Genomic DNA, 27,669 nt, shown 5'->3' with positions numbered 1-27,669 from the left:
GCATCTTCTGTATATAATTATATATGTACAGCTGGTATAAGTTATACATCTTCTTGTATATAGTGATATAGAGCATGCTGGTATAACCTGGGTATCTTCTGTATATAATTATATATGTACAGCTGGTATAAGTTATACATCTTCTTGTATATAGTGATATGGGGCATGCTGGTATAACCTGGGTATCTTCTGTATATAATTATATATGTACAGCTTGTATAAGTTATACATCTTCCTGTATATAGTGATATGGAGCATGCTGGTATAACCTGGGAATCTTCTGTATATAATTATATATGTACAGCTGGTATAAGTTATACATCTTCTTGTATATAGTCATATGGAGCATGCTGGTATAACCTGGGTATCTTCTGTATATAATTATATATGTACAGCTGGTATAAGTTATACATCTTCTTGTATATAGTGATATGGAGCATGCTGGTATAACCTGGGTATCTTCTGTATATAATTATATATGTACAGCTGGAATAAGTTATACATCTTCTTGTATATAGTGATATGGAGCATGCTGGTATAACCTGGGCATCTTCTGTATATAATTATATATGTACAGCTGGTATAAGTTATACATCTTCTTGTATATATAGTGATATGAAGCATGCTGCTATAGCCTGGGTATCTTATGTATATAATTATATATGTACGTCTGGTATACGTTATACATCTTCTTGTGTATATATAGTGATATGGAGCATGCTGGTATAACCGGGGTATCTTCTGTATATAATTATATATGTACAGCTGGTATAAGTTATACATCTTGTATATAGTGATATGGAGCATGCTGGTATAACCTGGGTATCTCCTGTATATAATTATACATGTACAGCTGGTATAAGTTATACATTTTATTGTATATAGTGACGTGGAGCATGCTGGTATAACCTGCGTATCTTCTGTATATAATTATATATGTACAGCTAGTATAAGTTATACAACTTCTTGTATATAGTGATATGGAACATGCTGGTATAACCTGGGTATCTTCTGTATATAATTATATATGTACAGCTGGTATAAGTTATACATCTTCTTGTATATAGTGATATGGAGCATGCTGGTATAACCTGGGTATCTTCTGTATATAGTTATATAGGTGCAGCTGGTATAAGTTATACATCTTCTTGTATATAGTGATATGGAGCATGCTGGTATAACCTGGGTATCTTCTGTATATAGTTATATAGGTGCAGCTGGTATAAGTTATACATCTTCTTGTATATAGTGATATGGAGCATGCTGGTATAACCTGGGTATCTTCTGTATATAATTATATATGTACAGCTGGTATAAGTTATACATCTTGTATATAGTGATATGGAGCATGCTGGTATAACCTGGGTATCTTCTGTATATTATTATACATGTACAGCTGGTATAAGTTATACATCTTCTTGTATATAGTGATATGGAGCATGCTGGTATAACCTGGGTATCTTCTGTATATAATTATATATGTACAGCTTGTATAAGTTATACATCTTCCTGTATATAGTGATATGGAGCATGCTGGTATAACCTGGGTATCTTCAGTATATAATTATATATGTACAGCTGGTATAAGTTATACATCTTCTTGTATATAGTGATATGGAGCATTCTGATATAACCTGGGTATCTTCTGTATATAATTATATATGTACAGCAGGTATAAGTTAAACATCTTCTTGTATATAGTGATATGGGGCATGCTGGTATAACCTGGGTATCTCCTGTATATAATTATATATGTACAGCTGGTATAAGTTATACATCTTCTTGTATATAGTGATATGGAGCATGCTGGTATAACCTGGGTATCTCCTGTATATAATTATATATGTACAGCTAGTATAAGTTATATATCTTCCTGTGTATAGTGATATGGAGCATGCTGGTATAACCTGGGCATCTTCTGTATATAATTATATATGTACAGCTGGTATAAGTTATACATCGTCTTGTATATAGTGATATGGAGCATGCTGGTATAACCTGGGTATCTTCTGTATATAATTATATATGTACAGCAGGTATAAGTTATACATCTTCTTGTATATATATTGATATGGAGCATGCTGGTATAACCTGGGTATCTTCTGTATATAATTATATATGTACAGCTGGTATAAGTTATAAATCTTCTTGTATATAGTGATATGGAGCATGCTGGTATATCCTGGGTATCTTCTGTATATAATTATATATGTACAGCTGCTATAAGTTATACATCTTCTTGTATATAGTGATATGGAGCATGCTGGTATAACCTGGGTATGTTCTGTATATGATTATATATGTACAGCTGGTATAAGTTATACATCTTCTTGTATATATATTGAAATGGAGCATGCTGGTATGTATAACCTGGGTATCTTCTGCATATAATTATATATGTACAACTGGTAGAAGTTATACATCTTCTTGTATATAGTGATATGGAGCATGCTGGTATAACCTGGGTATCTCCTGTATATAATTATATATGTACAGCTAGTATAAGTTATACATCTTCCTGTGTATAGTGATATGGAGCATGCTGGTATAACCTGGGCATCTTCTGTATATAATTATATATGTACAGCTGGTATAAGTTATACATCGTCTTGTATATAGTGATATGGAGCATGCTGGTATATCCTGGGTATCTTCTGTATATAATTATATATGTACAGCTGCTATAAGTTATACATCTTCTTGTATATAGAGATATGGAGCATGCTAGTATAACCTGGGTATTTTCTGTATATAATTATATATGTACAGCTGGTATAAGTTATATATCTTCTTGTATATAGTGATATGGAGCATGCTGGTATAACCTGGGTATCTTCTGTATATAATTATATATGTACAGCTTGTATGTTATACATCTTCTTGTATATAGTGATATGGAGCATGCTGGTATAACCTGGGTATCTTCTGTATATAATTATATATGTACAGCTGGTATAAGTTATACATCTCCCTGTATATAGTGATATGGAGCATGCTGGTATAACCTGGGTATCTTCTGTATATAATTATATGTGTACAGCTGGTATAAGTTATACATCTTCTTGTATATAGTGATATGGAGCATGCTGGTATAACCTGGGTATCTTCTGTATATAATTATATATGTACAGCTTGTATGTTATACATCTTCTTGTATATAGTGATATGGAGCATGCTGGTATAACCTGGGTATCTCCTGTATATAATTATATATGTACAGCTGGTATAAGTTATACATCGTCTTGTATATAGTGATATGGAGCATGCTGGTATAATCTGGGTATCTTCTGTATATAATTATATATGTACAGCTGGTATAAATTATACATCTTCCTGTATATAGTGATATAGAGCATGATGGTATAACCTGGGTATCTTCTGTATATAATTATATATGTACAGCTGGTATAAGTTATACATCTTCTTGTATATAGTGATATGGTGCATGCTGGTATAACCTGGGTATCTTCTGTATATAATTATATATGTACAGCTGGTATAAGTTATACATCTTCTTGTGTATAGTGATATGGAGCATGCTGGTATAACCTGGGTATATTCTGTATATCATTATATATGTACAGCTGGTATAAGTTATACATCTTCTTGTATATAGTGATATGGTGCATGCTGGTATAACCTGGGTATCTTCTGTATATAATTATATATGTACAGCTGGTATAAGTTATACATCTTCTTGTGTATAGTGATATGGAGCATGCTGATATAACCCGGGTATCTTCTATATATAATTATATATGTACAGCTGGTATAAGTTATACATCTTCTTGTATATAGTGATATGGAGCATGCTGGTATAACCTGGGTATCTTCTGTATATAATTATATATGTACAGCTGGTATAAGTTATACATCTTCTTGTATATAGTGATATGGACCATGCTGGTATAACCTGGGTATCTTCTGTATATAATTATATATGTACAGCTGGTATAAGTTATACATTTTCTTGTATATAGTGATATGGAGCATGCTGGTATAACCTGGGTATATTCTGTATATAATTATATATGTACAGCTGGTATAAGTTATACATCTTCTTGTATATAGTGATATGGAGCATGCTGGTATAACCTGGGTATCTTCTGTATATAATTATATATGTACACCTGGTATAAGTTATACATCTTGTATATAGGGATATGGAGCATGCTGGTATAACCTGGGTATCTTCTGTATATAATTATATATGTACAGCTGGTATAAGTTATACATCTTGTATATAGGGATATGGAGCATGCTGGTATAACCTGGGTATCTTCTGTATATAATTATATGTGTACAGCTGGTATAAGTTATACATCTTCTTGTATATAGTGATATGGAACATGCTGGTATAACCTGGGTATATTCTGTATATAATTATATATGTACAGCTGGTATAAGTTATACATCTTCTAGTATATAGTGATATGGAACATGCTGGTATAACCTGGGTATATTCTGTATATAATTATATATGTACAGCTGGTATAAGTTATACATCTTCCTGTATATAGTGATATGGAGCATGCTGGTATAACCTGGGTATCTTCTGTATATAATTATATATGTACAGCTGGTATAAGTTATACATCTTCTTGTATATAGTGATATGGAGCATGCTGGTATAATCTGGGTATCTCCTGTATATAATTATATATGTACAGCTGGTATAAGTTATACATCTTCTTGTATATAGTGATATGGAGCATGCTGGTATAACCTGGGTATATTCTGTATATAATTATATATGTACGGCTGGTATAAGTTATACATCTTCTTGTATATAGTGATATGGAGCATGCTGGTATAACCTGGGTATCTTCTGTGTATAATTATATATGTACAGCTGGTATAAGTTATACATCTTCTTGTATATAGTGATATGGAGCATGCTGGTATAACCTGGGTATATTCTGTATATAATTATATATGTACAGCTAGTATAAGTTATACATCTTATTGTATATAGTGATATGGAGCATGCTGGTATAACCTGGGTATCTTCTGTATATAATTATATATGTACAGCAGGTATAAGTTAGGCATATCAGATGGTTGTTACCTGGATATGGATCATGATGTTAAGAAAACAGAGTAATACAATTATCTACAGGCAATACGCAGGGAATAGAACGGCTTTCTGTATATTTCTTGACTCCCCGCTCATGTTAGATTTCACCCTCTGGTAATCTTAATGAAGAAGTGATTTAAACAAGATGAAAAGTTCTGTCCGAAAATGTCAGCTGTGGCCCGTGGCGGCTTAATGTCTCGGTATTTGAAATACTGCTTACGCGTTTTTTTTTCTTATCTCTTCGATCTATGATGATGATTTTGAGTGGAGAACGCTGACACGACACTTTGGGGTGAGACTTGATTGGGAACATTCACACTTGAGATCACGGATCAGTTCATTAAGGGCAATCACTTTTTTGGAAACATCAAACTACCTTGTTTGTATGTTCTTACACCAGGTAAATGTGATATATCTGATCTCCAGGGACAATGCTGCCGAGCTGCTGTATCTAAGCCTGTCACATGTTATATTGTCTGATTAGCCGGTGTATCTAAACTTATCTATGATACTGTCCGCTGAGCCAATGTAAAAACAAAATTCAAACACTTCAACAATTCCAAACGCAGCAGATTTACTGGAAGTTGTGCAGATTTTAATAAATTAAGTGCAATTCTCTCCAACAGCCCTCTACAATGTTATCAGTGCACAATACCCTCTAATAAGAGATGTGGGCTGGAGTATCTAAGCCCCTCAAATGTGATACTGTCTGATAAACCTGTGTATCTAATCTTATCGTGTGTGATACTGTCTGCTGAGCTGTGTATCTTGTTGATATTGCCTGCTAAACCGCTGTATCTAAGTCTATTATGTGTGATACTGTCTGCTGAGTCGCTGTATCTAAGTCTATCATGTGTGATACTGTCTGCTGATCCGCTGTATCTAAGTCTACTGTCTGCTGAGTCGCTGTATCTAAGTCTATCATGTGTGATACTGTCTGCTGAGCCGCTGTATCTAATTCTATCATGTGTGATACTGTCTGCTGATCCGCTGTATCTAAATCTATCTTGTGTGATACTGTCTGCTGAGCCGCTGTATCTAAGTTTATCATGTGTGATACTGTCTGCTGAGCCGCTGTATCTAATCCTATCATGTGTGATACTGTCTGCTGAGCCGCTGTATCTAATCCTATCATGTGTGATACTGTCTGCTGAGCCGCTGTATCTAAGTCTATCATGTGTGATACTGTCTGCTGAGCTGTGTATCTAATCCTATCATGTGTGATACTGTCTGCTGAGCCATGTATCTAATCCTATCATGTGTGATACTGTCTGCTGAGCCGCTGTATCTAATCCTATCATGTGTGATACTGTCTGCTGAGCCGCTGTATCTAAGTCTATCATGTGTGATACTGTCTGCTGAGCCGCTGTATCTAAGTCTATCATGTGTGATACTGTCTGCTGAGTCGCTGTATCAAAGTCTATCATGTGTGATACTGTCTGCTGAGTTGCTGTTTCTGTGCTTCTCATATGTGATCATGTTGGCTGAGCCGTGTATCTAAGCCTTTAATGTGTTATACTATCTGCTAAGCTGCTGTATCTAAGCCTTTCATGTGGAATACTGTCTGCTCAGCTGCTGTATCTAAGCCTAAGATGTGTGATACTATCTGCTAAGCTTATGTATCTAAGCCTTTCATGTTTAATAGTGTATGCTGAGCTGCTGTATCTAAGCCTTTCATGTGTGATACTGTCTGCTCATCTGCTGTATCTAAGCCTTTCATGTGTGATACTATCTGCTAAACTGCTGTATATAAGCCTTTCATGTGTGATACTGTCTGCTTAGCCTTTGTATCTTTTATTTAGCCTTTGTGTGACACTCTATGCTCAGCTGCTGTATCTAAGCCTAATATGTGTGATACAGTCTGCTCAGCTGCTATATCAAAGCCTATCACGTGTGATCCTGTCGGATGAGCCGGTGTATCTAAGCCTCTACTGAGCTGCTGTATCTTTGCCTCTTATATATGACACTGTCTGATAAACCGATGTTTCTAAACCTCTCATGCGTGAAGAGCCGCTGTATCTAATCATATCATGTGTGATTCTGTCTGCTCAGCTGCTGTATCTAATCCTATCATGTGTGATTCTGTCTGCTCAGCTGCTGTATCTAATCCTATCATGTGTGATTCTGTCTGCTCAGCTGCTGTATCTAATCCTATCATGTGTGATTCTGTCTGCTCAGCTGCTGTATCTAATCCTATCATGTGTGATTCTGTCTGCTCAGCTGCTGTATCTAAGCCTAATATGTGTGATACTGCCCGCTGAGCTGCTGCATCTAAATCTCTCGCGTGTGATACAGAAAGACCCATTTGGCACAATGTCGTACTGTAGGATTTAGCTATGAATACAGAACAGGAATCCTGCTGGTTGTGACCATATGAGCTGACACTCCGACACCTTCACTCCGCAGCAGGGCTCGGCTCCACCACATTAATGCAGCAGCAGCAGCTCGTGCCTCGTGTTTGCTGCCGTTCTTTATTTGATATTTTAGCCCTTTGACAGTCAATTTGTAGGAGCCTGATGGAAAACGTGCAGAACAGCGTTTTCCTGATGTAGACAAAGTGTTCCAGATGGATTATCCGGCCGATCGCTGGGGACGGAAAATGTGAACAGCGGCCGCTCCCAACCACGGGCCAACTCTGATCATTACTACGAGACAAGCGGCAAAGAGTTACTATATAACTGTACCTAATATTAGCATTGGACAGAATGAACGGGGGGCTTCAGGACCCTCAGAGTTTCTGTACCAACATTCTCCAATAATAGCAAAATAACTTTTGTTAAAGAGCATTTGCCCCTAAAATCCCCCGTAAATGTGAGTTCTTCTAGAGGGGGGGCCACTACCTTGTTACATCCCACAGAGTAAAATCTATGTCAGCTAGGAACTGGCGTAAATTAGAATACATTTGTCGAATCGCTGGTGACCCCACACCCCCCCATTTTCTCCAAGCCCCACCCACTTTTTTCAAAAGTGTCGTGAGCGGCATGAACTGCTCAAATGTCAAATTTATTTCCCCGGCAGATCACGACTTTTGGGCGTTTTACGACCAGAAAACTGATGTAGAGAAATGTAAAGTTCCCCCCATAGCATGTGAATATGTCCTGGTGCATTAAGGGGTTAATAAAACCGGTTTAATCATGATATAACTGGGGAATATATAGATAATAATTTTTTTATTTTTTTTTTACCCATGAAGGGTATGAATTCATTCGCTCACGTGTAACATCTGGGCACGGAGGGTTTTCCTTCAGAAGAATAATAAAAATAAAATAAAAAGACTCCAAGTAATTGCAAAAATTTACAAAGTGACAACTTGTCCCCTTATTTCTGAAGGTCACTTGCCCCGAAAGCACGGGGTCGCTAGAAAATGATGTGGAAATAAATGTTAGCTTGCGGGAGGTTTAACTTCTCACATAATAAAACGCCGCGGAACACAGCGACCGTCTGCAGATCTCACGAATGTTCTGTAAACTAATTATCCTGAAATTGTCAGCACAAAATGTGAAAAGGTCATTTTAAATAAGGAGAAGCGCTAAGGTTCGGGATAATGATGAACAAATTGGCCCCGGTCTGATTAGAGGATGGATTCAGGAGGTAACAGCTCGGTTCTTGTAGCAGAGAATGAAGATGTGGGGACTAGAGATCAGCAAATCGACTCCACACACATGGGATTTGGTCAGAATTTTCCCAAAGTTTCAAATTTTTTTCAATTTTGAAACTCTGCTACAAATTTATTCGGACTGAATCGAATCGGATGGCCGAGAATCCCAAAAATTCTGGGTCATCCTGGCGAATGAATTGGCGGTAGAATGTTACTACCATCCTGGGCTATGCTTACATCAGTGGTGTGGTTTCCGCTTATAATGAAAATCACACAGAGGGGCCAGATCCGTCATATGATGGCTACTACCGTGCCTGACAGACCCCATTTACTTGGAATGGGGTTCATCAGGTTTCGTTGTAGTGCATGCATTGCTACTCTTGCCCTCAAATCTGATGGAATCTGTAAAAGAGCCTCCAAACCCAAATGCGAACATAACCTTACCATGACCAAATAATCCCACTGTAAAGTGACCAAACAATCCCAACATACACTCGCTAATAAAAAACATTGTACAGTGACTAAATAATATTCTCATATAGTGACCAAATAATACTGATATACAAGACGAATATAATGACCATACAGTAACCAAAGAGTATTGCCATACAGTGACTGAATATTATTGCCATATAGTAACTGATTGATACCACCATACAATAACCAAATAATACCACCATACTGTGGTCAAATACCACCATATATTAACCGAATAATACTACCATACTGGACTCAAATAATACCACCATACAGTGCTCAAATAAGACCACCATACAGTGCCCAAATAATACCCCCATACAGTGCTCAAATAAGACCACCATACAGTGCCCAAATAATACCACTATATAGAGCTCAAATAATACAACGAGACAGTGCTCATATAATACCATCATACAGTGGTCAAATAATACCACCATATATTAACCGAATAATACTACCATACTGGACTCAAATAATACCAACATACAGTGCTCAAATAAGACCACCATACAATTACCAAACAATACCACCATACAGTAACCAAATAATACCACCATACAGTAACCAAATAATATCACCATACAGTAACCAAATAATACCACCATACAGTAACCAAATAATACCACCATACAGTAACCAAATAATATCACCATACATTGCCCAAATAATACCAACGCACAGTGATCAAATGTTACCCCCATACAATAACCAAATAATAGCACCATACAGTAACCAAATAATATCACCATACAGAGTCCAAATAATACCATCATACAGAGCCCAAATAATACCACCATACAGTGCAAAAATGATACCACCATACAGAGCCCAAATACCACCACACAGAGCCCAAATATAACACCATACAGAGCCCAAATAATACCACCATACAGAGCCCAAATAATACCACCATACAATTACTAAAATAATACCACCCTACAGTGCAAAAATTATACCACCATACAGAGCCAAATAATATCACCATACAGTGCCCAAATAATACCACCCTACAGTGCAAAAATTATACCACCATACAATAACCAAATAATATCACCATACAGAGCTCAAATGATACCACCACACAGAGCCCAAATAATACCACCCTACAGTGCAAAAATTATACCACCATACAGAGCCCAAATAATACCACCATACAGAGCCCAAATAATACCACCACACAGAGCCCAAATATAACACCATACAGAGCCCAAATATAACACCATACAGAGCCCAAATAATACCACCACACAGAGCCCAAATATAACACCATACAGAGCCCAAATAATACCACCATACAGAGCCCAAATAATACCACCATACAGAGCCCAAATAATACCACCATACAATTACTAAAATAATACCACCCTACAGTGCAAAAATTATACCACCATACAGAGCCCAAATAATACCACCATACAGGGACCAAATAATACCACCATACAGAGCCAAATAATACCACCATACAGAGCCCAAATAATATCACCATACAGAGCTCAAATAATACCACCATACAGAGCCCAAATAATATCACCATACAGAGCCCAAATAATACCACCATACAGTGCAAAAATTATACCACCATACAGAGCCAAATAATATCACCATACAGAGCTCAAATGATACCACCACACAGAGCCCAAATAATACCACCATACATTAACCAAATAATATTGCCACATAGTGACCGAATAATATTTTCATATGGTAAACAAATAATGCCCACAATATAGTAACCATATAGGAGATGTAGCCGTCTTTACCTTGACTTTTAACGCATTAAATAAACAGTGACTAGATCTCTTATCTTGACTTTTTGAAATTACTTTTCATTGGCTTTTGTTGTGTGATATCACGCTGCAGCCAGTTATCAGTCAAGTTAAAGATGGCTACATCTGTAGTACCACCATACAGTAACCAAATAACATTGTCATATAGTGCCAAAATAATACCACCATACAGTAACCAAATAACATTGTTATATAGTGCCAAAATAATACCGCCATACAGTAACCAAATAACATTGTCATATAGTGCCAAAATAATACCACCATACAGTAACCAAATAACATTGTCATATAGTGCCAAAATAATACTGCCATACAGTAACCAAATAGCATTGTCATATAGTGCCAAAATAATACCACCATACAGTAACCAAATAACATTGTCATATAGTGCCAAAATAATACTGCCATACAGTAACCAAATAACATTGTCATATAGTGCCAAAATAATACCACCATACAGTAACCAAATAACATTGTCATATAGTGCCAAAATAATACTGCCATACAGTAACCAAATAACATTGTCATATAGTGCCAAAATAATACCGCCATACAGTAACCAAATAACATTGTCATATAGTGCCAAAATAATACTGCCATACAGTAACCAAATAACATTGTCATATAGTGCCAAAATAATACCGCCATACAGTAACCAAATAACATTGTCATATAGTGCCAAAATAATACTGCCATACAGTAACCAAATAACATTGTCATATAGTGCCAAAATAATACCGCCATACAGTAACCAAATAACATTGTCATATAGTGCCAAAATAATACCGCCATACAGTAACCAAATAACATTGTCATATAGTGCCAAAATAATACCACCATACAGTAACTGAATAATAGCACCATACAATAACGGAATAATATTGCATCCTGTGGACCAGATACAGTAAAATGTTTGTAAGGGGGGATTCACACGAGCGTGTATTCGGTCCGTGCGGGCCGCGTGGTTTTCACGCGGCACGCATGGACCAATACAAGTCTATGGGGCAGTACAGACAGTCCGTGCTTTTTGCGCAGCGTTTGTCTGCTGCGCAAAAAGCGTGACAGGTTCAATAACTCTGCGTATTTCGCGCATCACGCACCCATTGAAGTCAATGGGTGCGTGAAAATCACACGCACCACACGGAAGCACTTCCGTGGGACGAGCGTGATTCGCGCAACAGCAGTGAAAAGGATGAATGAAAACAGAAAAGCACCACGTGCTTTTCTGTTTCCGAACATCCAAACGGAGTGTCTTTGCGATGAGCGAAGCCGGACAAGCGTACCGAACTTCACCGGGTTCGGCCAAACTCGTTTTGGCCGAACCCGGCAAAAAAATTATCGGTACGCGACGTCAGGAGATAGTCACTGTCCATGGTGCTGAAAGAGTTAAACTGTTTCAGCACCATGGACCGTGACTTCCGATCCCAATATACATGAACCTGTAGAAAAAAAAACGAAGTTCTGACTTACCGATAACTCCCGGCGTCTTCCTCCAGTCTGACCTCCCGGGATGACAATTCAGTCCAAGTGACAGCTCCAGCCAATCACAGGCCAAGCACAGGCTGCAGCGGTCACATGGACTGGCGCGTCATCCAGGGAGGTGGGGCCCGATGTCAAGAGAGGCGCGTCACCAAGGACGCGTCACCAAGGCAACGGCCGGGAAGTTCTCGGTAAGTACGAACTTTTTCTTTTTTTTCTACAGGTTTTGCGATATTGTGTTCGGCATTCACTGTCGAGGGTGCTGAAAGAGTTACTGCTGATCAGTTAGCTCTTTCAGCACCTTGGACAGTGACGGCCGTCGACTAGCCTCATCTCTATGATGGCGGCTGCGCGAAAATCACGCAGCCGCGCATCATACACGGATGACACACGCAGCTGTCAAATGGTTTTTGCGCGCGCAAAACGCCGCGTTGTTTGCGCGTGCAAAAACGCAACGCTCGTGTGAATCTGCCCTAAGAGATAGCAGTCGGCACCTGGAGAACTGGGGTGCTAGCCACCTCCCTGCGATATACAGTATACAGGGCCAGAACCGTGTGTTTATGGGGCTTTTGGGTAATAATGTCAAAGCGGAGTGGGCCAACTGTTCTGCATCACCCACTTAGACCCAAACCCTAAGCCAACTCCGCATCCTTTACGATGGTAACCGTTTATTTAGCTGGTGGTTTGCGGTTGTGTCTCTGGTGCTTTGCCATGGACCCATGGAGGGTGAGACCCGAACTCAGGTGTCCCATCCCCATTCTAAGCCGGTGTTGGAAACAGCACATAATTAGCAGACATGGGGCAAAGAAAATTGCTTGAGTGCCCTTCTGCCCCTCTCTCCTTCAAGGCAGGGGTGGGGGCACCAGGCTTTATAATATATAATATTTTCATCTTAAAGGAGCAGCAGCCCAGGAAATGGTTGATAAAAATCCTTTAATTGCAAAGTGACTATAGAAAACTGTGACCCTTTTAATTTGATACTTAGCAGGTATCCAGGTCCGCGGACCCCCCTGCTGACACCTTCCGATACTTACGATGGCATTTACCGTCAGTTCCCCTTTAATACCAAATCGAAAGTCTGTGGATTTTTCGGGGAGAATGCGAGTAATTTCAGGGGTAACGTGAGCATTTCATGCATAGAAAAGTCCAGATATAATAAACTTCTGTCGTCACCCAATTGTCAGATCAGGAATTATACCGGAGCGCGGTACAAGGGGAAATGATACGGACGTGAAAGAAGGCGAGGACCGAAGGGCGACAGCGACAGATTCTACGCTTCACCCAAGACCAGACGACGACATGTGTCCGAGGAAGTCCCAGCAACGAGGACAGCGAGGACTAGTGATATAATTACAGAGCAGCAGATGTAATGATGTAGTGCTGTGCGGCTCTCCGAGACAGTATCTAACATGGCAGGCTTAGATACTGCAGCTCAGCAGACCATATCACACTTGATAGGCTTAGATACAGTGGCTCAGCAGACAGTATCACACATGATAGGATTAGATACCGGGCTCAGCAGACAGTATCACACATGATAGGATTAGATACCGTGCTCAGCAGACAGTATCACACATGATAGGATTAGATACCGGGCTCAGCAGACAGTATCACACATGATAGGATTAGATACCGGGTGCAGCAGACAGTATCACACATGATAGGATTAGATACCGGGCTCAGCAGACAGTATCACACATGATCGGATTAGATACCTGGCCAAGCAGACAGTATCACACATGATAGGATTAGATACCGGGCCCAGCGGACAGTATCACACATGATAGGATTAGATACAGGGCCAAGCAGACAGTATCACACATGATAGGATTAGATACAGGGCCCAGCAGACAGTATCACACATGATAGGATTAGATACACAGCTCAGCAAACAGTATCACACATGATAGCCTTAGATACAGCAGTTCAGCAGACAGTATCACACATGATATGATTAGATACACAGGCTCAGCAGACTGTATCACACATGAGAGGGTTGGATACATTGGTTCAGCAAACAGTACCACCCATGATAGGCTTAGATACATGGCTTAGATACACTGGTTCAGCAGACAGTATTGAACGTGATAGGCTTAGATACAGCTGTTCAGCAGACAGTATAACACATGATAGGTTTAGATACAGTGGCTCAGCAGACAGTATCACACATAATAGGCTTAGATACACTGGTTCAGCAGACAATATCGCACATGATAGGCTTAGATACACTGGTCCTGCAGAGTGTATCACACATAATAGGCTTAGATACACTGGTTCAGCAGACAGTACCACACATGATAGGCTTAGATACACTGGTTCAGCAGAGAGTATTGCACATGAATGGCTTAGATATACTGGTCCAGCAGACTGTAACATACATTATAGGCTTAGATACAGCAGTTCAGCAGACAGTATCACACATGATAGGATTAGATACAGTGGCTCAGCAGACAGTATCACACATGATAGGATTAGATACACAGCTCAGCAGACAGTATCACACATGATAGGATTAGATACACAGCTCAGCAGACAGTATCACACATGATAGGATTAGATACAGTGGCTCAGCAGACAGTATCACACATGATAGGATTAGATACACAGCTCAGCAGACAGTATCACACATGATAGGATTAGATACACAGCTCAGCAGACAGTATCACACATGATAGGATTAGATACACAGCTCAGCAGACAGTATCACACATGATAGGATTAGATACAGTGGCTCAGCAGACAGTATCACACATAATAGGCTTAGATACACTGGTTCAGCAGACAATATCGCACATGATAGGCTTAGATACACTGGTCCTGCAGAGTGTATCACACATAATAGGCTTAGATACACTGGTTCAGCAGACAGTACCACACATGATAGGCTTAGATACACTGGTTCAGCAGAGAGTATTGCACATGAATGGCTTAGATATACTGGTCCAGCAGACTGTAACATACATTATAGGCTTAGATACAGCAGTTCAGCAGACAGTATCACACATGATAGGATTAGATACAGTGGCTCAGCAGACAGTATCACACATGATAGGATTAGATACACAGCTCAGCAGACAGTATCACACATGATAGGATTAGATACACAGCTCAGCAGACAGTATCACACATGATAGGATTAGATACAGTGGCTCAGCAGACAGTATCACACATGATAGGATTAGATACACAGCTCAGCAGACAGTATCACACATGATAGGATTAGATACACAGCTCAGCAGACAGTATCACACATGATAGGATTAGATACACAGCTCAGCAGACAGTATCACACATGATAGGATTAGATACAGTGGCTCAGCAGACAGTATCACACATGATAGGATTAGATACACAGCTCAGCAGACAGTATCACACATGATAGGATTAGATACACAGCTCAGCAGACAGTATCACACATGATAGGATTAGATACACAGCTCAGCAGACAGTATCACACATTATAGGATTAGATACACGTAACAGAAACTTTCTTTTTGCCCTCATTTCTATTTTTGTTTTCTCCTCACTTAATAGGACACAATTACGGTGAAGATTTGCACAGCTGTTCACCTCGGAGACAGTGCGCTGTCAGTGACAGGCGCAGGACGTGTGATTATGCAGGCTGGTGAGGCAGCGGCAGGTAGTAAACAGCCATGGCTCGCGGCTCAGCAGACGGCAGAGACTGTTCCGACTATGGCGAGCAATCCTGGCGACTACTAAGCGAGCGTCACTGTCACATTGTAGCGCTGCAACCATCACACTCCGAGGATCATTTCATAACAGCCATATACAACGGTATACGGCCAAAAGTATGTCACACATTAGATAGGCTTAGATACACCAGCTCAGCATACAGTATTACACATGATAAGATTAGATACTCCTGCTCAGCAGACAGTATCACACATGATAGGATTAGATACACCAGCTCAGCATACTGTATTACACATGATAAGATTAGATACCCCTGCTCAGCAGACAGTATCACACATGATAGGATTAGATACACCAGCTCAGCATACTGTATTACACATGATAAGATTAGATACACCAGCTCAGCATACTGTATAACACATGATAAGATTAGATACTCCTGCTCAGCAGACTGTATCACACATGATAGGATTAGATACACAGCTCAGCAGACAGTATCACACATGATAGGCTTAGATACACAGCTCAGCATACTGTATTACACATGATAAGATTAGATACACCAGCTCAGCATACTGTATTACACATGATAAGATTAGATACCCCTGCTCAGCAGACAGTATCACACATGATAGGATTAGATACAGAGGCTCAGCAGACTGTATCACACATGATAGGATTAGAAACACAGTTCAGCAGACAGTATCACACATGATAAGCTTAGATACACAGCTCAGCAGACAGTATCACACATGATAGGATTAGATACACCAGCTCAGCATACTGTATTACACATGATAAGATTAGATACCCCTGCTCAACAGACAGTATCACACATGATAGGATTAGATACAGTGGCTCAACAGACAGTATCACACATGATAAGATTAGATACACAGCTCAGCAGACAGTATCACACATGATAAGATTAGATACACAGCTCAGCAGACAGTATCACACATGATAAGATTAGATACACAGCTCAGCAGACAGTATCACACATGACAGGAATGGATACACAGCTCAGCAGACAGTATCACACATTATAGGCTTAGATACACCAGTTCAGCATACTGTGTTACACATAAGATTAGATACTCGTGCTCAGCAGACTGTATCACACAGGTTAACATTAGGCACAGCAGTTTAACAGAAAGTATCACACATGACAGGCTTAGAGTTCAGCAGATAGTATCACGCATGATAGACTTAGATACAGTAGCTCAGCAGACAGTATCACACAAGATAGGCTTAGATACAGCAGCTCAGAAGACTGCATCACACATGAAAGAATTAGATACAGTAGTTCAGCAGAGTATCACACATGATAGGCTTAGATACATTAGTTAAGCAGAAAGTATCACACATGATAGGATTAGATACAGCAGCTTAGAAGAAATGAGCACACATAATGAGCTTAGATACATCAGCTCAACAGACAGTATCACACATAATAGGTTCAGATACAGAGTTCAGCAGACAGTATCACACATGATAGGCTGAGATACATAGGTACAGATGAGGGCATTACCTGAAATTCCATCCATTCAATTCAATTAAGGCCAAATAAATTTGCTGCCAAACACAAGAGCCTGGATTGCCCTGCAAATTCGTGCCTCACGCTCCGAGGACTTCTCAGACTGTATACCGCCCCTTTAAGGGTATGTTCACACACACTAATTACGGACGTAAATCGGGCGTATTAACCCCAGAATTACGTCCGAAATTACGGCTTGAATGCGTTGACAAACATCTGCCCACTGAAAGCAATGGGCTGACGTTTGTCTGTTCACACGAGGCGTATATTTACGCGCCGCTGTCAAAAGACGGCGCGTAAATAGACGCCCGCGTCAAAGAAGTGACCTGTCACTTCTTGGGGCGTAATTGGAGCCGTTATTCATTGACTCCAATGAAAAGCAGCGCCAATTATGTCCGTAATGGACGCGGCGTTGAAGCACCTGCACATGCCGTTACGGCTGAAATGACGGGGCTGTTTTCTCCTGAAAACAGCCCCGTAATTTTGGCCGTTACGGACGCTGTCGTGTGAACATACCCTAACTCTAAGCCAGCGTGTAATGTCCAAGTGACAGCTACATACGGTATAGACGGAGGGATAACCGCAGCACATTTTGGAAAGTCTGCCTGCAGGCATTGTAGGGAAGCCCATCAGAGGTCATGTGAAGCCGTCCTGAGGTCATGTGATCCAACGAACCCCAAAAGATTCGGAATTTGGTGAATCCGAAACTTTTGGGAAATTTGGACTAAATTCGATTAGTACAGACTTAATTTACTAATGTGAACTCCTCAGACACCATCACACATGCAAGGCTTAGATACACAGGCTCAGTAGCACTACCTGGAAATCATGTTATAATGAAATTCTCTGACATGACTGGATGGGGGTTGTAGTTCTGTGTGGTACTGCAAGGGCAGCAGGGGGTCATATTGTCAGAGCTATTCTTCTCCTTGTTATTTTCCTTGTTTTTGACTCGCTCGGTGCCCCCAAGAATCTTGTTCAGACTTTGTAATGCAGTTGCTGCCCCGGCACTCCCCTCGTCCGGGGTCTGTCTCTCGGTTCTCTCATGCATCACTCATACATAACATTACAGAAATCACACAAGGGACGGCCCGGCACGCTCATGTATTTGGCCTCCTGTCAATCACCAGTGTTTTCTGTTACCCTGACATGTCCCAGAGGTAACACCTCCTGTCAACACGTCTCCTACTGGTGCCAGGCACCTGCCATGATTGACAGGCAGGAGGGTCATGTGGAATAATGCAGATATCTTAAAATTCTACACTTGTTTTTCTAATTGTTGATTTGTGTGATACGTGACGTCCATAAGAGACAGCGCACGGCAGGAGCAGCAGAGACAGACGTGGCATGTATGGTAATATATATTATAACACAACAGAGGATTGAGTCTTATATAATTATATTATAACAACATTTAAGACCATTTGTAGTGATTTTTTTTATAATATGTCTGTATAGTGGGTGGATCGTGGATTTTCTGACACAGAGCTCCAAATCCTCTGCATAGACATAGAGGAAAATGATAAAATTCTGTCTGCTTGCAGCCACCAGTAGAGGGAGCTGATGAGCTTACTGAATCCTTATTATACATTGAACTCAATAAGTATGCAGTAAGCTCCCCCTAGTGGTGGCTGCAGGTAGACAGTATTTTATCATTTAATTCTATGACTTTTTTGGTAAAAAAAAAAAAAATTATAAAAAGTGATCAAAAAGTTGTATGTACCAGAAAATGGTACCAATGAAAACTACAGACAAATTTTTTTGTAACAAGAGTTTTTTCTTTGTAAAAGTAGTAAAATGTAATAAAAATAACATAAATTTGGTATCGCTGTAATTGTATTGACCAGCAGAATAAAGTTAAGTTGTAGTTTTTACCGTACGGTGAAAGATGTAAAAACGAACCCCCCCCAAAAAAAAACGGAGGAATCACAATGTTTTCCAATTCCACCCCACAAAGAATTGTTTTTACATTTTCCCAGTACATGATACAGTACTTTAAATAGAGTCAATAGAAACTACAACTCCTCCTGCAAAAATTAAGCCCTCACACCGCTCCATTGACAGGGGGAAAAAAAACGTTATGGGGCTCTTGGAAGGTGGAGAGGAAAAAACAAAATGAAAAATGTCTTTGGCGCTAACAGTGGCCCTATGAACTCTAATTACGCCCTTGGCCCTATGGATGCATTCATGAAATAAAATAAATTAAAAAATCAAATGTTAAAAAATAAAGTAAGAAAAATAAAATAAAATGTGTGTATACATATATATATATATATATATATATATATAAGCTAGTAAAGTAAAAGCAGCACCGTTCTTCCAGTGTGGGGTGCAAGTCCCTGTTCAGACACACGACCAGTGTCACAAATCCACAGACAAATCCAATACACAGGTCAGCACTCCAAGGTAAAGTGTAAAATAAGGATCCTTTATTCACCACAAGCGCAACGTTTCAGCCCTGCTCAATGGGGCCTTTCTCAAGCAATATATATATATAAATATAAAAGAATTAAAAGGACAAATATTTTCTTTCTACAAATGTATAATAAATGACAATTGTAAAAAAATATTAAAATACATTATTATTTACTAAATATTTTTGTTTTTCTATTATTTATTTATTTATTTATTTAACTCCACTTATACAATAAATATATCAAAATATAATGTTAACATAATGTAACATTTTGGATATGAAGAAAAAAAAAGTAACACGTTTTGACCTAGAATTTAGAGCAACAGGGAAACAGATAATTGTAAAAAAAAAAAATAATAAAAAAAAAACAACAAATAAGAAAACCCCTGCTATTCTTTTTTGTATCCATTTTTGTGTTTGGTTATTAAAACTGCATCAAAATTGAAAACGCCATTAATGAACTATAATTTATTCTAATAGCCAACTACATTCATAGACCTTCAGATTGCTTATTTACATATTTGAACATACCCTGCTGGTTCAGTGTCTGTACCAGGGATAGAGCTGTTGATGGCGCAGAGGCAGCAGTCACACCTGTACTCTGATACCTGAAGGGGGGCCAAAAATCCCTCTGCCACAAAAAAAAAATTCACCAGTATTATAAATGGCGCATGATATGTGTGGGCCCTGTGACAGATTTTACATTTGTGCCCAGTAGCTTCAAGTTACAAAGCTACTTTTAATGATTTATGGAAATGTAATCAATAAAACAGGAACTGCACAGTTATTTGATTTAGAAAAGGCACAGCTACACTGTTACAGTGGGGTGTTTGTAGACAAGCTTGCTGACTGTTTGTAATAAAATGTGCAGAATAGTGAATGCAGCTCTTGAGTGTAATGCAGGGTGAACCTCAGGATCAGTACAGGATAAGTAATATAATGTATGTACACAGTGACTCCACCAGCAGAATAGTGACGGCAGCTCTGGAGTATAATACAGGATATAACTCTGGATCAGTACAGGATAAGTAATGTAATGTATGTACACAGTGACTCCACCAGCAGAATAGTGAGTGCAGCTCTGGAGTATAATACAGGATGTAACTCAGGATCAGTACAGGATAAGTAATGTAATGTATGTGCACAGTGACTCCACCAGCAGAATAGTGAGTGCAGCTCTGGAGTATAATACAGGATGTAACTCAGGATCAGTACAGGATCAGTAATGTAATGTATATACACAGTGACTCCACCAGCAGAATAGTGAGTGCAGCTCTGGAGTATAATACAGGATGTAACTCAGGATCAGTACCGGATAAGTAATATAATGTATGTACACAGTGACTCCACCAGCAGAATAGTGAGTGCAGCTCTGGAGTATAATACAGGATGTAACTCAGGATCAGTACAGGATAAGTAATGTAATGTATGTGCACAGTGACTCCACCAGCAGAATAGTGAGTGCAGCTCTGGAGTATAATACAGGATGTAACTCAGGATCAGTACAGGATAAGTAATGTAATGTATGTACACAGTGACTACACCAGCAGAATAGTGAGTGCAGCTCTGGGGTATAATACAGGATGTAACTCAGGATCAGTACAGGATAAGTAATGTAATGTATATACACATGTGACTCCACCAGCAGAATAGTGAGTGCAGCTCTGGAGTATAATACAGGATGTAACTTAGGATCAGTACAGTATAAGTAATGTAATGTATGTACACAGTGACTTCACCAGCAGAATAGTGAGTGCAGCTCTGGAGTATAATACAGGATGTAACTCAGGATCAGTACAGGATAAGTAATGTAATATATGTACACAGTGACTCCACCAGCAGAATAGCGAGTGCAGCTCTGGAGTATAATACAAGATGTAACTTAGGATCAGTACAGGATAAGTAAGTAATGTAATGTATGTACACAGTGACTCCACCAGATTAGTGAGTGCAGCTCTGGAGTATAATACAGGATGTAACTCAGGATCAGTACAGGATAAGTAATATAATGTATGTACATAGTGACTCCACCAGCAGAATAGTGAGTACAGCTCTGGAGTATAATACAAGATGTAACTTAGGATCAGTACAGTATAAGTAATGTAATGTATGTACACAGTGACAGGATTTGACAGAATGCATATCGCAGTCGACTACGGTATTGATTTAGTAAAAATGACGAAACCCTTTCACAACGGTGACAAACGGAAACCATTTGCACCGGATCCGTCACTATTGAAATCAATGGTGATGCAAATGGACACCTATGGTTTCCGTTTGTTCCAGTTTAGATTCCGTTCATGGTTTCCCTTGACAGCAATCTTAGACGGAACCCATGAACGGAGCCCCGACGCAGATGTGAACAAAGCCTAAGTTCTAAATATATTTTCTATGATTTTCTTAAATGGTTTTCCAGTGGAAAATATGAGACATACATTCTCTAGAAAGCAAACGCTGTGTTTTTTTTTTTGTTTTTTTAAACTATGGTCTAGACTCGAGTGATAAGACAGATCTGATGGTTAAACAAACAAACAAAAAATGTAAGAAAATGAAAAAAAAGAGACCTGCTATAAAAAGTTGTAATTGCCATTTTTTGATGTAACCAGCGGATGTCGGTATCTCAATGTGTGACTTTTGGGAGAGTTGAAGCTGCTTGTTTAGACTTCTCCTATTCATAAGAGCAGGAATCCGGCTGCACGAGTACTCCCATATGTAGCAGTGTTCGGTCGGTTTGAATGGCGCATCCGTATTGAGGAAAGAATAAATCATTTTCAGAATATATTGTGCAATATCTGCAGTTCACCTCAACATATCAAAAATGTAATGAGTGTCAATTACCAAAACGAAAAAGAACACAGTGTCCTCCGGTTCGCTAAGGATGTATTTCTTTAAAAACGCATGAAGTACAGATGTAGCAGAGCTGAATTTATCTTTGAACTTTTTTTGTTTGCACTTTAAACAGCACTGACGACATGTAATGCAGCAGTGAAGCTAGGGTGGGCGACAGGAGCATATTTTCTGGGTGCTGAATGCCAGGTGGGGTGCCAATAAGGCTTTGTTAGGATATTAAGATGCAGGGATGGGCAGCGAGCTGAACCTCTGTCCCTGGTGCAAGAAAACCCTCGCTATTGCTCTGTGTAATGAAGTTGTTTTACCTACAGCCTTTTGGAAACACATTGTCAAGGCAAATATTAAACTCAGCTTTGCAGCACTAACAAACTTAGCTCTGCTACATTTGTATGCAAATTACTATAGTTCTCTAACAATACAAGTTCCAACGATCCTACTGAATCTATGTCCTGACTAGAACCTTGTCTTCTCAGTTCCATCATAAATACTGTATATGGACGAAAGTATTGGGACACCTCCACATTAAACCTACAGGAGATTTTATGACGTCCCATTCTAAATCCATAGACATTAATATGGCGTTGGTTTTCCCTCTGCAGTAAAACGTCTTCCACTCTTCTGGGGGGTTTTCTACAATATTTTGGGGTGTCTGTGGGAATTTTTGCCTATTCATCCAGAAGATCATTTGTGAGGTCAGACCCTGATGTTGGGGGAGGGGGCCGGGCTCGTAAAATCCATTCCAGTTCATCCCAAAAGTGTTGGATGGGGTTGAGGTCAGGACTCTGTGCGGCCAGTCAAGTTTTTCCACACCAAACTCCCCAATGCCAACCAACCAACCAACCAACCAACCAACCAACCAACCAACCAACCAACCAACCAACCAACCAACCAACCTACTAGCCATGTATTTATGGACCTTGTGCACTGGGGCACAATTATGGGGAACAGAAAAGACCAAACCCCAAACTGTTCCCACAAAGTTGGAAGATGCAATTGTCCACAATGTCTTGTGTGCTGAAGAATTAAGATTTCCCTTCACTAGAACTAAGGGGCCGACCCCTGAAAAACAACCCATAGCATTACCCCTCCCCCACCAAACTTTACAGCTGGGACAATGCAGTCAGGCAGGTAATGTCAGACCCCAAGATAGAGAAGCGTCACTCCACAGAACACGTTTCCGCTGCTCCAGAGTCCAGTGACGGCGGCTTTACACCCCTCCATCTGACGCTTGGCATTGTGCTTGGTGATGTAAGGCTGGCATGCAGCTGCTCGGCCCCCATGCGGGGCACAGTTTTGTGCAGATGTTAATACCAGAGGAGGTCTGTACTCTGCAGTTATGGAGTCAGCAGAGCGTTGGCAACTTTTCTGCACTTGCTCCTCAGCACTCGGCGCCCCCCACATATGTAACGTTATGTGGTCTGCACTTTGCGGCTTAGTTGCTGCGGTTCCTTCCACTTCACAATAATATCACTCACAGGTGATGGTGGAATATCTAGGAGGGAAGACATTTCCGGAACTGACCTGTTACAACGGTGACGTCCTATTACAGGACCGCGCTGGAGGTCAGTGATCTACACTGGTCTACACCTGGGGGATGGGACTGAAGGAAACACCAGAATTCAATGATTAAGAGGTGTGTCCCAATACTTTTGTCCATATAGTGGAGCTGCACAGGAGACTGCAATACCCATGTGACACCACCTCAAGATTTATAACAAACCTGGCCGTTATAACGACACTGATCATTTGTCTTCATTTCGGTAGGACTGACCCTAGACTCCTCCTCATCCCTCGAGGTTTACACATTCTTATTGGTGTCAGCTGAATATAATGATGTCACAGCAACAACCTAGTGACATCATAGCAAGTAAGAACCTCAATCAGCTGAACCAAAAGAAAAATAGTCAAAGGGGAGTTCACTGCTGGGACTTATGGTTATTATTTGGCTCTGGAATTTCACCTCCCAGCCCCTATTTTTGGGTGCCCTTGGACTACAGCCCAATTTTATGACCATTCCACAATGTGAAATGTACCCCAGCTTAGGTTTTGTAGATTTCCGCTATAATTTCCGCCAGTTTCTTGTATAAGTTATAGCAAATCTGTTGGGCAACAGGTGGTCCCACCCACTAAGCCACACCCACTTTTAAAGGTGCCATGAAAACGGCAACAAGTTGCAAATATGGCATAAATCCCCCCCCAATTCTTACATTTCCCCCAATATGTACAGGTAACAACTATACTTCTTTATCAAGAGCGAGGTGGCGATAACACAAAATTCAAAATGTGCCCCTTTCTGGAGTTGATCACCTAATAAGTCCTCAATGACTAGGCTGCAAAATGTTCACCCCCTTCAATTGTATACTAATGTTTTTATATCTGTGGAGACCCAAGTAATAGGGCACATATCGACGTCAGATTGGGGTCCCCCGAGAGCCACTCTGTAAGACATTCATTTGAGTGGCCGCCATGTAATACTACATTTCCCCTGTAGTGGCCGCTGTAGGGGAAATGTCTCCACCAGCAAATTAAGCCGGCTCTCATATAAAATGGGTTGTCTGTGGTGAGACAATCCCTTTAGGTTAAACCTCATCTATTTAGCCCTTATGGCACCTACAGGGTTGTCTTTATGGCATGTACATTATACCTTTATTACTGACAGTATATGATCTCAATTCCGTAATTACATATTAGTTGGACATCGCACGCTCTACGTATAACAGAATCACCCTGGATTAATTAGGGTTTATTATTTCCATGTAAAACAGGCCAATAAAGAGAAGACAAAACAAATGTCGCCGGCTTATCTCCTTTTGTGCTTCGAATACGGATTGCAAATTCACAGCCGTTCACAGACGGAGGAGGAAAATATCGTAAATGAAAGCATAATTGTTATAAATTGAGACTGCTTATTGTTAATTTGATACATTTATTAGGACACATTCATTACCTCAGTAACAACAAGCACCCTGAAGTTATCATCTAATTATAAAGAAGGAGCGCGGGATCCTCCAATTCCACAACTGAGATGTTTGTCAATTATTCATTTCACATCTGTTTTTCAGCAGCCAGTCCCAGCAGTTTGATTGGCTGCTGCCTGCAGTACCGGGGCTCGCTAACAGACGGATCTAATGACTTCTTACAAGGAGGACGGGGAGTGGGGGGGGGTGTCGACATTTCACATAAACAAATTAGAACTCCTAAAAAGTTACCAGTCACATGGGTTATAATGTAAACTCCAAACCCACCATTGTTTTCATAGTCCTTTAAAGGGGTGGTCCACTATGGACAATAATCAGATGTGATTAGCAGAGGAAACTGGCATCCTGTGTTCTATTCCCCTGCAGCACCCCCACAGGTGAAAGAAAGCATTACATAGTATCCATTAAAATCGATGGGTTGTCCGTGTAATACTTAGAGGTGTCGGGTCCTCCATAGAGAGAGACACTTTTTGCAGCTGTTCTCCGCTCTGACTAATTGATGGAGGTTAAGAATGAGAGACTTCCTTTTAGCTTAGAATTAGTAGCCCATCTACGGTAGAGGCATGCCACATGACTACTGGATGGAAGGGAACCCTGGTACTGTACTTCTTCCATTGCTTGCCACAAAACTGTCATATAAGGGGAGCTCAATTCATACAGCTCCCGATACTAGCCGTATAAATCCATATTGCAGTGAGCTCCCTCTAGTGGTGGCTGTGGGCAGCTAGAATTATGTAATTTATCAGAATTCAGAAAACCAGAGCTCGAATATACAAACATATGATGACATTTTGGACTTTTAATGTAATGGTGGACATTCACTTTAATAAAGATGTAGTACATTTGGCAAAGTGGGGAGTGGGCCCATTTTGAATTTTGCTATGGGGTCCTACATTTTCTGTGTAAGTGTCTCAGGATATAGCGTGTTTAAAAATGGGTTTTCGAAACCAGACAACCCATTAAAGGGGTATTCCAGTTTTTAGCATTTTTCACTAGGTGAAAAATGCTAGATCGATGGGGGTCCGACCACTGGGACCCCCACCAAACACCAGAACCGGGAATCACTGTCCCCTGTTCTCCTAGCTGCAAAGCCAGTAAAAGTCTATGAGGCTGACGGAAACACCTGAGCGCTGTGCTTGGCTGTTTTTATAAGCCCCAAAGACTTTAAATGGAGTGGCACCATGCAAGACCGGCCTCCGCTCCATTCATACACCTTCTAGTCGCCATCTTGTGGCTGGGGGGGCAGGGAACCTGGGTCCCCCCTTCTGGCAATTAGTGGGAATCCCAGTGGTCGAACCTCCAACGATCTAGCGTTTTCTACCTATCCTGTGGAATGCTAAAGGCTGGAATAACACTTTAATGTGTTGTCCGGTTTCTAAAGCCCATTTTCAAATACCCTATATTCTGAGAAGTGTACACAGAAATTGTGGGACCTCATAGCAAAACCCAAAATGGGCCCCACACACCACTAAAAGTTTTGCCAAATGTACTATGCCTTCATTGCCACTAGGGGTCGCTGGAGGGGGTTCTCTTCTGAGGCTGCACATTTACTGCAACCAAGGTCATTATTCCAACCAAAGTTCCTAGGAAAATACCCAATATCCACATTTACTTGTAGCTAAGAACAATCCCCCCCAACTGCACCTGTCAAGAGAGTGATGTGCTGAAACCTGGGAGCCTCAATAAGATGCATTAAGGGGCTACATAGGGATTCATTGGGATAGGCAGGGGCGTAGCTAGGGGGGGGGGGGGGGCAGGCGGGGCATTTGCCCCGGGCGCAACCCGGAGGATAGGGAAGGGGGGGCGCCGAAGA

Source organism: Rhinoderma darwinii, chromosome 2, assembly GCF_050947455.1.
Source record: "Rhinoderma darwinii isolate aRhiDar2 chromosome 2, aRhiDar2.hap1, whole genome shotgun sequence".
NCBI classification, from domain to species: domain Eukaryota; kingdom Metazoa; phylum Chordata; class Amphibia; order Anura; family Rhinodermatidae; genus Rhinoderma; species Rhinoderma darwinii.
The sequence above is the reverse complement of the archived record's forward strand: the minus strand, read 5'-3'. Positions refer to the sequence as shown.